Source organism: Myotis myotis, unplaced genomic scaffold (genome assembly GCF_014108235.1).
Source record: "Myotis myotis isolate mMyoMyo1 unplaced genomic scaffold, mMyoMyo1.p scaffold_m19_p_1, whole genome shotgun sequence".
Lineage (NCBI taxonomy): Eukaryota > Metazoa > Chordata > Mammalia > Chiroptera > Vespertilionidae > Myotis > Myotis myotis.
Genome location: NW_023416313.1, coordinates 183,555,629 through 183,568,872, shown reverse-complemented (window position 1 = coordinate 183,568,872; position 13,244 = coordinate 183,555,629). Strand labels below are relative to the sequence as shown.

Below are 13,244 nucleotides of genomic sequence, written 5' to 3'. Positions count from 1 at the left end.
CTGTGTCTATGGTGGGAGAACTTCTGTGCTGGAGACAGCCTTATGGGGCTAGACTTGCTTCAGTGGGGCTTTGGTGCTCACTGAGTCTGCCCCCCGAGTGTGCCCCTAATGGATCTGAGGAGTTGTAATCTGGATGGTCCCACTCTGACCACTGGGTACACTGGCACTTGGATCTCTAAGGAGGTGCTAATTTAGCCTCTGCCTGAGGCTACCCAGCAGGAGCTAAGGAGAGATCTGCAGATTCCTCTTCTTAGTTTGGGATTTGGAGGTGCCCAGATGAGGCCCAACTGTGAAGCAATGCAAGCTGCTGTGGGGCCTTGGGCCTTCTTTTGGAAGTTCTGGGTCTCTCTGACCCAGCTGCAGTTTGTTAGGTAATTTTCAGATTGCAAAGGGCCAGGTTATTCATATGCAAAAGCCTCTGCCGCAGCTTGAGTGGGGCGGGGTCTCAGGGAATCAACAGGGCGGAGCAAACAGCTATGGCAGATCCTCAGTCCTTCCCTAAGAGGCCCCAGGTCTCAGTGTCCTGGTAATTGCTGCAAGCACCTCTGAGAGAAAGCTGCCCTCAAGTTCTGACTGATGCCAGACAGTCCAGTTTCTCCCTGTATAAGTCTGGGTCCCCAGAGACTCGTCTGAAACTGGAGTTAGGGCTGTTTGGAGCTTGTGTCTCCCTCCCGATTGAAAAAAGACAACCGGGTCGTCAGTTGCCAGCCCTTCCCATATGTGCCTCCGTACCTCTGCACTTTACTTCTGCACCTCCTCTGAGTCTCAGTGTGCTTTTCTCTTTCCTTCTAGTTGTAGAATTTCCACTCAGCCAGCCTTCCTGTGGTTCTGGATGATGTCCGTTTTGTCTTTTAGTTGTATTTTTGAAGTGGTTGTGCAAGGCAGCAATTTCCGGTGTTTACCTATGCCCCCATCTTGGTTTCCTCCAGTCATGTCTCTTTAAAGGAGGAGGGAGGAGAGATGGAGCAGTGATGGGGAACCAGAACAATTCTCAGTTCCAGGATTGGGGCGTATGAGGGAGGGGGACACTGTGGCCCAGAAGACTGCTGGGGAGAGGGGTCATCAGGTTAGAACCAGGTTTGAGTTAACACAAGAGAGGAGGTCCATCAGCTGCTCACTGATGGACCATACAAGGCTCCCAAAGGTCTGAGGAGGGAAAAGGGTAGAAAATAGCCCTTCTTCCTAACACAACTTCCTGTGTGTTCAAGTTGGTGGTGGGGCAGGGCTGGGGCAGGTGAGGGGGCCAGGTTTCCCCCTCCCTTTTAAAATTTACATACTATAAAATCCACTCTGGATCAACCATCACCATACAGTTAAAGGTGGGTGTCCATGGAGGAGCTGGTTCTTTTATGTCTGTTAGTCATGCCAGACTCTTTGGAGCTTGCTGGCTTCTCCTCTCAGGGGCTTCCAGCTCCCAGTGGCCCCACGCCCCTGACTTCTCTAGGTAGAGGCAATACCCTGTGCCATTGGCTCAGGCCCACCCATTCTGAGAACTGTTCTGGTTAGAAGTTCCCTAGTGGAGCATTTATTTAGCATCCACTAGCCAACTCTCTAGGCCAGACGTCCCTTCTTACTCTCACTCCTTCGGCCAATGCTCTAAACTTCATTGCTGGAATTCAGGTGGCAGGGAGGAAAGCTGCAACACCACCACCAGCCTAGCCTCCCTGGCACCCAGCCCCTCACAGACTGTGTAGCAGGCATTTTGGAGAGTTGCAGCAAAGACTCCTTTGCCCTCAAACATAAAGGTAGCTCCAGAGCCTCATCCATTCAGTGGACACTGCTGCTCTCTGCGCTCCCACCTTCCCCCCACCAGGCAACCAGGAGGTGCCTGAGCTGGTTAATCACCAACAATAGGGAGCCCCCTGTTGGTCAGGTTCTGGCTTGGACACCAACCTCTGCTCCAAGCATCTGCTCAGAGATCTCCAACTTGAATTTATAAGCACTATCAACTTGCAGAAAGAGCTGTCTGGGCTCCCTTTCCCAGAGGGGCCATGGGAATGCCTTCCCTTGAAGCTTCTTGGATTATCTGCAGAATCTGAGTTTGAGTTTGGATGCCCACACCTCACCTTCTCTAGGTCTCCTGTGTATTCTTGCCTGCCTGGATGAGCCTCTGGAAGTCTCTTTGACCTCCGTACTGAAGGCTCCTGACCAGTTCCAAGCTGTTGCCATGCATTTATTTGTCTTTTTATCTTTTCAAAATGTACGTGTATATAAAAACACCAAGATGTACACATTAAATATACAAAATTTCCATTTGTCAATTATACCCCAAAAAGCTGGGGGGAAAGAAACAAAGTTCCTAGTAAACTGCTTTTTAAAAAAAAAAAAAAATCTAAGCATACATGTTTTTAAAAGAATATTGTGTTATTTATTAAAAATATTTGTATTGATTTTTAGAGAGAGAGGAAGGGAAAGAAAGAGAGAGAGAGAAAAACATCGACGTGAGAGTGAAACATCAATTGGCTGCCTCCTTCTGCACCCTGCCTCCCACTCCACCATTGAGCCCAAAACCCCAGGCCCAGGCCCCAACCCAGAATCAACCTGAAGCTTCTCCATGAACAGGATGACGCCCAACCAACTGAATCACACTGGCCGGGGCAGCATGCAGTTTTTTTCTAATTTTTATTTTGAATTGGTTTTGGGTATATATCTTAGTGGTTAGACAATCATATACCTAGTGTTCCCCTTAATGTTTCCAGTACCGTAACTGGCATCGTGTATAGTTTTGAAAATATTATTGACTATATTTCCTAAGCTATACTTACTTCACCGTGACTATTTTGTTACTACAAATTTGTGCTTCTTAATCCCTTCACCTTTTTCACTCAGTGTGCCAAACCTCTTTCCCCTCTGGCAACCACCCATTCACTCTCTGTATCTATGAGTCTGTTTTAATTTTGTCTGTTTGTTCATTTTGTTCTTTGGATTCCACATACAGGTAAAATCATATGATATTTGTCTTTCTCTGATTGGCTTATTTCATTGAGCATAATATCCTCTAAGTCCATCCATGCTATTGCAAATGGTAAGATTTCATGATCTCGTAGCCATTCAATTCTTTAGAAGGCAAAAATACAGAGTTCTCACTGAGAGAGGACTTAAATAGGAGGAGAGACTGATAGTTCTGTTAACACTATGGAGTCAAATTCTGCCCCCAAGATCAATATTTAGTGAAATGGACCACACCACAGAAAACATTAAACAAGTAGTTATTGATCATCTGCCAGCCATAGTAGAAGGTATTGGGTGGGACTACCAAGTTAGGGACATTTATCTTCTACCTTATTTCAAGATGGCAGACAAGCACAATTTGGACTTGAGGTGTCCCTTGAGATTTTATAGTGACAAATTAAATTATGGCAAATTTTATCAGTGGTCACCCCACCTGATAATTCTTAAAATTGTATCATAATGGGAAAAGGCTCATGACACTTTAAAATGTACTAAGTTTCCAGGAGGAAATATAGAGTGGGAAATGTAATAATACAACTAGTGACCTGGTGCACGAATTCCTGCACATTGAAAGGAAATTAATTAGAAGAAATATTTTAATATCGCTACTCACCCTTTCTCTAGAAGTGTCAGCAAAATTCACTGTCAACAATGACAGATGGAAACACACGTGTGTGATTGGTGCCAGTGAGAGCTTTATATGTATTGTGCATGCACGAGTCAACTTAGCCTTTTATATCTATCTATATAAAACCCTAATATGCAAATCAACCAAATGGTGAAACAACCTGCAGAACTACAGGTTGGCGGCGAGTGGGGCCAGCGAGTGGGTGGCACCAGGCCAGCCAAGGTGGGTGCCAGCAGGCAGAGGGAGGTGACCGGCAGCTGCGGTGGGGGGAGGGGCTGGCCTGCAAGCGGCACGAGGCCACCAGCTAAGGTGGTTGCCAGCGGGGACCCCCAGTTTCCCTGCTGGTTGCCCAACAGATCAGCCCTGATCACTGGCCAGGCCTAGGAACCCTACCCTATATATTGGGAACAGTCTCTTAGATTTAAAAATTAAAACCTGGCAAGGCTATTCTAACACTGGAAAAACAGGATGATGCAGCAATGACATGCATGGACTCTGGCTTGCACATATTGTGGTGCGGTCAGCCCTGACTCTGACACTTATAAGTGTGACAAAGCCAATTACTTAACTTCTCTCTGCTTCAGTTTTTCCACCAATAAGATGAGGAAAATGGTACTACTGTCTCAGAAGGATCATGTTATGTACTACTTTTTATAATCAGAGCAAAAAAATGGAGCTGCTCACACAACAGCAAGATGCCTTACACCTGTACAAAAAGTATGGCCACTGGTGCATGCAGCATCCCAGATTGCAAGAGGGATGTCCAACTGTTGGTTTAGGCCTATAAACCGGCAGTCAGATATCCCCTGAGGGGTCCCGGATTGCTAGAGGGCACAGGCCAGGCTGAGGGACCCTCTGCCCCACCATGCATGAATTTTGTGCACCAGGCCTGTAGTAAATAGACTAAACTTGTTTAATTAGACCTGCTTTCTGATTTAGCTAAACTTTTTCCAGCCCAGTGAAGCACCCCAACTTCTCTTTCAGGTAATTGTCAGGAACACAGCAGTAAATATCAACATGAAGCATAATATTATTGTAGATCATGCAGGGAGAACAAAGGGTAAAATATTTAAGTGCAGCAGTGTTTGACTATATTCTGCGCAGTGACAAAACCTGAACTCATTTTCAAGGTCCACCATTTCTTACTTCTTTTCAGTTGGGTCAAGTTCTAGGCTTTCTAAATCTCCGTTTTCCAGCTAATGAAAACAAAATAGGATTCCACTGAGTCTCCTATCTACCTATTCCAGGATTTCTGTGAGGATCAAATGAGATGAGGCACAGGAAAACACTTCACAGACATTTGGTTAAAGTGTAAATGTTTCCACCTGGCTATAAAGCAAGTCGTGTTCCTGAGCTGAAGAAACTGCAAGGAGACTAGTCACTAGGGAGTGGAAGCTGGGTGATGCTATGTGATGTCATTACCTGGTGCCCACAGCCACCATTTCCGGGCTGGGCTGGGCTGGGGGCTACATTTTGTGCCAAGGAGTCTTGGCAGTGTTGGCTGCGATTTGGTGGGATGTTGCTCCAGGGTGGTGGCGGGGCCTGTGTCCCACTTGGGTGAAGCCGAGTGCTGCTTTGTCAGCACCAGGTCCATGCTGCCATTTCTCTGCAAATGGCCAGTGCGTGTTACAGCAGCTCCGGTGTTGAGCATCTGCCCCCTGGTGGTCAGGGCACATATAGCGACCAGTCAGGTGGGCAGAGGGACACTTAGCATGTTAGCCTTTTATATATATAGATATTTATTGAAAAGAACAGAAAACAGTCAGTGCCCTCGGTGGTCCTGGATCTGTCTCTTGCTTCAATAGTGTTTGGATGGAACAGACCCAGGGACGCCCCTTCTTACAGCCTCTGACCACTCTCCTGCGTTTCATCCAGTCACCACCTTCAGAAACACCTCCAGGACCAGCCAACACATCGTTTTTTTCTACCTTAACTCCTTATTGTTGAACAACTACGAGCTCCCAAATTCGTCAGAATTATTCCACTGAGGTGGAGGCTGCAGTCAACTGCCTGGCCAACATGCATCTGCGGGCCTCCTACACCTATCTCTCTGGGCCACTATTTCGACCTTGATGATGTGGCTCTAGGGCAGCCGTGGGCAAACTACGGCCCACAGGCTGGATCCAGCCCGTTTGAAATGAAAAAAACTAAAAAAAAAAAAAAAAAAAGACCGTACCCTTTTATGTAATGATGTTTACTTTGAATTTATATTAGTTCACACAAACACTCCATCCATGCTTTTGTTCCAGCCCTCCGGTCCAGTTTAAGAACCCATTGTGGCCCTCGAGTCAAAAAGTTTGCCCACCCCTGCTCTAGGGTGTGGGCCACTTCTTCCACGAGTTGGCAGAGAAGAAGCACAAGGATGCTGAGTGTCTGTTTAAGTTGAAAAACAAGTGCGGCGGCCGCATTCTCTTCCAGGACAAGCTGAAGCCTTCCCAAGATGAGTGGGGCAAAACTCAGGACGCCATGGAAGCCGCCCTGGCCTTGGAGAGGAACCTGAATCAGGCCTTTTGGAGCTGCAGGCCCTGGGTTCCCCCCACGCAGACCCTCAGCTCTGTGACTTCCTGGAGAACCACTTCCTGGATGAGGAGGTGAAACTCATCAAGGAGATGGGCAACCACCTGACCAACACCCGCAGGCTGGCCTGTCCCCAGGCTGGGCTGGGAGAGTGTCTCTTTAAAAGGCTCACCCTCGAGTCCGACTAGGAGCCTCTGGAACCCAGAGGCCTTTCAGAAACCCCTCTGCATTCCCCTGGTGTTTCTGGCTTTTAGCTGAGCCTCTTCCTGAAACTATTAGTCATTCTTTTGATCACCCTGGAGCCCTCTCCCATGCATTGGACCAAATGAAACAATAAAGCTGTTTGCAGAAAAGAAAAAAGAACAGAACACAAATTAACATGCATACAAGTAAGCACAGTATGTTCATATTATCATATGAAAAGATACTATGCTCTACAATTCAATAAGAACAAAAACTCCAATGAAAAAATGAACAAATTATTTGAACAGACCACTTCACAGAGGACTTCACCAATGGTGTGGGCACATGAAAAAGTGCCCATATCAATAGCCATCAGGAAAATGCCAATTAAACCCACAGTGAGTTATCACTCACTCCCTCCAGAATGGCTAACACTGAAAAGACTGATAACACCAAAAGTTAGTGAGGATGTGGAGCAACCAAATTCTCACGTATATTTGGTGGATGCATCAATGGCGCAACCTCTTTTGGAAAAGTTCTGGCAGTTTCTTCTAATCTTATCATTGTTTACCTATCCCCTGACCCAGCAATTCCGCACTTATATGTTTACTCAACAGAAATAAACATGTTCACAAGAAAATGTTTACAGCTTCTTTGTAATAGCCATAAACTGAAAACAACTCAAATGTCCAATAGCAGGTGAACACAGAAACAAATTGTGGTATCCTATATAATAAGGAGGTAATATGCATATTAACCCTCACACCCTCGCAAGATGGCTGCCTACAACCAGGCTGGCAGTGGGGTTAGTGAGGGATGACCAAATGACTGAACAAGCAGGCTGCGTGGGGCGACCAGGCTTGCCGGGGGCGGAGGGGGGGGGGCATGAGGGGCAACCAGGCTGGCAGGGAGTGTGCAGTTGGAGGCGACCAGACCGGCAGGGGGGCAGTTGGGGGTGACTAGGTCGGGGGGGGGGCAATTGGGGGCAACCAGGCTGGCAGGGGGAGCAGTAAGGGGTGACCAGGCCAGCGGGGGTCAGAGGGGAGGCAGTTAGGAGCAACCAGGCCAGCAGGGAGGGGGCAGTTGGGGGTGACCTGGCTGGCAGAGGGGGGCAGTTAGGGGTGGCCAGGCAGGCAGGCAGGTGAGTGATTAGGAGACAGCAGTGAGGATTGTGAGAGAGATGTCCGACTGCCCGTTTCCAGCAGTCGGACATCCTCTGAGGGATCCCAGATTGGAGAGGGTGCAGGCTGGGCTGAGGGGGAAACCCCCCCCCCCACTTGTGCAGGAATTTCGTGCACCGGAATTCTAGTATCTGTATAACAGTATTACCCTCCCCATAAAAAGAAATGAATTATCAATAAAAACAACAATCCAGAAGAATATCAAAACTATTATACTGATCAAAACCAAGTCAGACATAAGAACATACTATATTATTTCACTTGCATAAAATTTAATAATAAGGAAAACTAATCTATAGTGAAAGAAGTGAAACACTGAGGTGTGGGACAGGGGACTGATGGGAAAGGGGCAAGAGGGAATGCTCTGGGGTGATGGAATTATTCTCTATCTTGATTAGAGTGTGGGTTACATGTGTGTACATTTGTCAAAATTCATCACACACAAGATTGGTGCATTTCACTGGGTGTAAATTTTAACTAAAAAATTAAGAACCGTAAGTAAATTGTATTTAACTTTAGCTAATGATATACAAGCTGAAGTATTTAGAGGTGAAGGGCACTGATTTCTGGAACTTATTTTTAAATACAGAAAACAATAAGATGGGTTGATGGATATGTGATAAAATAAATATAGCAAAATGTTAACTATAGAAGCTAGATGGTAATTATATGAGTGTTTTAATGTACATTTTTTAGGTTTACTGTATGTATGATAAATGCAAAACAAAGATACATTATAGAATTAAGATTATGGATGATTTTTTAAATCTCCTAAAACAAGCATGTCAAATTCACAGCCTCTGGGCTGCATATGGCCCACAATGAATATTTTTGCGGCCCAGCCAATATAACGGTATGTAAGAAACTTTTTAATAAAAATTTTGTAACTTAATTTTTATAATATCCTGTTATACATAACTAGAGGCCCGGTGCACGAGTTCGTGCACCAGTGGGGTCCCTTGGCTTGGCCTGCCGGATCAGGCCAAAACCAGCTCTCTGACATCCCCTGAGGGGTCCTAGATTGCAAAAGGGTGCAGGCCAAGCCGAGGGACCCCACCAGTGCATAATCGGGGCCGGGGAGGGACGTGGGAGGTTGGCCAGCTGGGGAGGGACTGCAGAAGGGCTCCAGGATGTGTCCAGCCCGTCTCAGTCCCGATCGGCCAGACCCCAGCAGCAAGCTAACCTACCGGTCAGAACGTCTACTCCCCGGTGGTCAGTGCACGTCATAGCAACTGGTCGACTGGTCGACTGTCTGCCCCCTGGTGGTCAGTGCATGTCATAGTGAGCAGTTGAGCAGCCTTAGCATATCATTAGCATATTATGCTTTGATTGGTTGAACGGCCAAGCAGACGACTGGATGCTTAGCATATTAGGCTTTTATTATATAGGACTACAGTAGGTCCTTGGGTTACATCAGAGATCTGTTCCTATGGTGCAACATAATGTGATTTTTGCTGTAAGTTGGAACCCACCTACATAAGCACCTACGTCACTCACATGGAGCACATACACAGCAATAATGAAGTGAAACAACAACAAAAATTTAAAAGTAAGATAATTCCTGACCTTTACTTGTGGTAAATAAATAATAAAAAACATAAAGCACATATGTTGAAATGACAGAACTTTTTTTTTTTTTATAAATAAATGGGAGATAGTGATGTAACCACAAAACGATGTACGTGGAGTCCAATGTAACCCGAGGGCTGTCTGTTATTAATAACGAACTATAACGTTCACTAATGACTGATTACTATAATTGTGTTGCATTCATTTCACTTACGCGTCTTACACACAGGCACACCATTTCTCTCCACTAATACTAGCAGTGAATATTTTAGCAGCCGATTGCCACGTCATTAGTCTTGGACTGACTTGTGTGGTGTGCGCAACAGGAAATATTTTGCTTTCAAAGAACAAGAAAAATGGGTTTATTTGCATTATGCTTATTAATTTGTGCAGTTATTCAGTGTCTGGTAAGTTAATGTTCAAGAAAAAAATATTAATTTTTATTAAAATGTTCTATTATTCTATGTTAACAATTACTCATTTATTTCAGCCCTTTGCATTCAGCATGTGTCTATCCAAATAAAACTGCGTTTCTATGAAATTTTAAACTTTTGTTTTTTTGCCGCCCACATAAACTTAAACCTTATTTGGCACTTGTTAGCCTTTGAGTTTGACATGCTTATCCTAAAACATTGTCCTTGCTGGTTTGGCTCAGTGGATATAGTGTAAGCCTGCGGACTAAAGGGTCACAGGTTTGATTCTGGTCAAGGGCACATGCCCGGGTTGTGGGCTCGATCCCCAGCAGGGGGCATGCAGGAGGCAGCCAATCTCTAATCACTGATGTTTCTTTTTCTCTCTCCCTTCCTCTCTGATATCAATAAAAATGTATTTTTAAAAATCTCCTAAAACATTAACTTTGTATTTTATATTCAACTAAAATACTTTGACATCATTCTGGTATTACCAAGCTGAAAAAAAAAAGGCTTATTATAGAAATTTTGGAATATGCAGAAAAGTAGAAAAATTTGTTTTCATCTATAATTTTATGACTCACAGAAAATCACTTAATGACATATTCATATTTTTACTTATATCTTGAACGTTTCTCTGTCATTAAATATTCTTAAAAATATGATTTTTCGATGGCACTATATTCCATTGTATGCATGTGCTATATATAAATGGTTAATCACCCCCTATTGTTAAACGTTGGCTTGTTTCCCAGTTTTTCTATTGCAAACAAAGCTGGGGAGAACTTGCTGTGCATTCATCTTTGACCACATTTTGATTTTTCCTTAGGATGAATTGATTCCTTGAAGTTGGGTTACTAGGTCAAAAGTGAGAAGTATTTTTTTTTTTTTTTTACATCTAATACTAGCAAATTGCTTTCCAGAAAGGTCATAGTAATTTATACACCCCAGGCACTTTAGGAGAGTGTTTATTCCCCTGTATCTTAGTCACCTTTGGATCTGTTTTTTAAATTTAGGTCTTATGGGGTTTTTTTTGGCCAATTTCATAGGAGGAAGACTGTATCTTATTACTATTGTTTTCATTTGTATTCCTTTGAGTACTAGTAAACATTTATTTTTCCAATTGTTTGAAAATTTTACTGCTATCTTTTTGTTATTGATATCTAGTTTGATTCCATTGTGTTCAAAGAGTAAACTCTGCATGATTTTTTTTGTCCTCACCCAAGGATATTTTTAGAGAGAGTGGAAGGGAAAGGGAGAGACCCAGAGAAACATCGATGTGAGAGGGGAAACCAGCAACTAATGTACATGCCCTTGTCTGAAATCGAACCTAAGACCCTTCAGCCCATGGGCCGATGCTTTATCCACTGAGCCAAACTGGGTAGGGCTACTTAGCATGATTTTTTTACCTGATTTTTTTTAAGTATTTTATTGATTTTTTATAGAGAGGAAGGGAGAAGGATAGAGAGTTAGAAACATCGATGAGAGAGAAACATTGATCAGCTGCCTCCTGCACACTTCCTACTGGGGATGTGCCTGCAACCAAGGTACATGCCCTTCATGGGAGTCGAACCTGGGACCCTTCAGTCCACAGGCTGACGCTCTATCCACCCAGCCAAACCTGTTAAGGTTTTTACCTGATGTTAACTGAGATGCTCGTGCTTTCTTTTGAATGATATTTGTACAGAAGCTGTATTTCCTAAAAACTTCTTTAAAATGGAAAATGATGAGAATTCTAGTTAAATGCCCTTTTAAAAATATAGAAAATTCTTAGCTATCCATAATGAAAAAAACCTAAGAGTGCAGAGACCACTCTAAATTCACTGATTTTGCTTGTTATGGGTGAACAAATGAATAAAACAATAGAAGTGAATCCTAATAACTTTGATATGCCTGACTCGAAGCTGGCTTATACCAATCCTTGCAGAACTTATAGCAAAGAACGGAACTACAGTTAGAGGTCTTCTCCTAGTTTCCAATTTGTGAGAACAATTCTCTCCAGACTGTAGACTGCAGAATTTTGCTAGATTCCTCCAGACCTCACATTCACAGAACATCTTAAATATAAAATTTTTTATCTTCTTTCCAAATGAAATTGTACATATAACCACACAGACATGCCAATAAAACTGAAAGACGATGTTTATCCAGGGACTCTGAACTTATGGCCCATTCCTGGACCACATTGCTGACCATGTGCTATGAATTATTATTTTTATGAATTCTGTAATTATCTTCTGATTAACACAAATATAGAATTTTCTTGTTCCTGTTGTTTTTTTTATGTTAAAGAAGTAAATTTACAAATGTAGATATTTAGAATATGCTGTAATTTTTGTGTCCCTATTGGGGCATTTCTTCATTTTTTAACTTACCAGGAATCCAAAAAAAAATGGCATTAGCTGAGTCCCCTTTCGATGGCTTAGGGACTCTTCAGGGATCCCTGGGCCCTTGGAGTAGAGCATTCCCTGAACGAGGACGACTGGATTCATTCATATCAGCTGATACAGAACCGGGAGCTTCCCCCTTGCGCTGGGACAGCCCTGGAAGAATCAGTACTGGCAGGATGATCGCTTTTTACCCACCCTCTGAAACATCAGGCTCAAACACACCATTTAATGAAAACAAAACATATCCCATCATGTCCTTCATATGAGATGTAGCAGGGGAGCTTCACAAACAAAATACAAATTAAAAGTAGACACTTTATCATCTTTTCTGGAAAGCCAGAAGCTTAGTCAAAATCATCTGAGAGCCAATGCCACCACTGCGTTGTATAAATACAGGCGATCCAAGTCCTGGCCCTTAAGATAGGATTTTGGAGGGAACCTAGATATTCAAGAGATTTAGATCCTCCAAATTACGATGAAAGAAAATGTTGGAAGAGTCCATGGCCTTAGTAAATTGAACACTATAGTGAATTAAAAGACTTAAAAAATCAATGTACAACACATGCTAGTCCACTGTTCACTCACTGGAGGCAACAGCCCGAGACAGCATAGTGGTCAAAGAGAAGGGTGGAGTATGCATGGGTTATAAGTTAGCATCCTGCTATTGGCAGGGTCAGGCAGATCTGTATATCAGGTGCCATGATGGAAATCATGGTATTTGTGATCAGGATTAATGGAGGTTTTCATCTGTTGTCTGTTGTTACTTTAAAAATAATAAAACAAAATCTTTTTGAGGCTTAAAAGATAAATACTAAAACAGTAAGTGAATATAGAAATCTCATTAACTGAATACCCAGGGCCACTTCTCTCACACCACTGGTCTATTAATTTTAAACAAAGTTAAAAATTGCTGTTTTGTTTTAGTCTAAATAGGTAATACACTCACCTGGGTCAAAAATCAAATAACATTAAAAGGTGCACATAAAGTCTCATCCACCAGTTACTCAGTTCCTACCCACCACCTACTGATACATTTGCATTGTTTTCTTTCTTTATTTTTGCATTTCTTTTCTTTATTCCCCCTAAGATTCCATCTGCAAATATAAAGTTCTATATCTATAATAATAAAAGCATAATATGCTAATTAGACCAGACAGCCAAACAACCTTCCGGATATCCTTCCGGATGAAGCCAGGACTTCGAGGGAAGCCCAGGTCCTGGGTGCCTGCTGGCGGCTGGAGGGAAGCCCACCTGGGTCTCTGGTACCAGAGGGAAGCCAGTGCCAGCAGTTGGGAGAAGGAAGGCCTACTCTTGCACGAATTTCGTGCATCGGGCCTCTAGTCCAATCTAATAATAGACAAACCTGGTAATTGACCATATCTTCGCTATGCCTCCCATTGGCTAATCAGCATGA

At 43.5% G+C, this 13,244-nt stretch overlaps 1 pseudogene; it reads left to right on the top strand.

Moving 5' to 3' along the window:
• The first annotated feature begins 4,250 nt into the window (after window positions 1-4,250).
• On the top strand, window positions 4,251-6,285 carry LOC118677646 (annotated as a pseudogene).
• The last annotated feature ends 6,959 nt before the right edge of the window (window positions 6,286-13,244 follow it).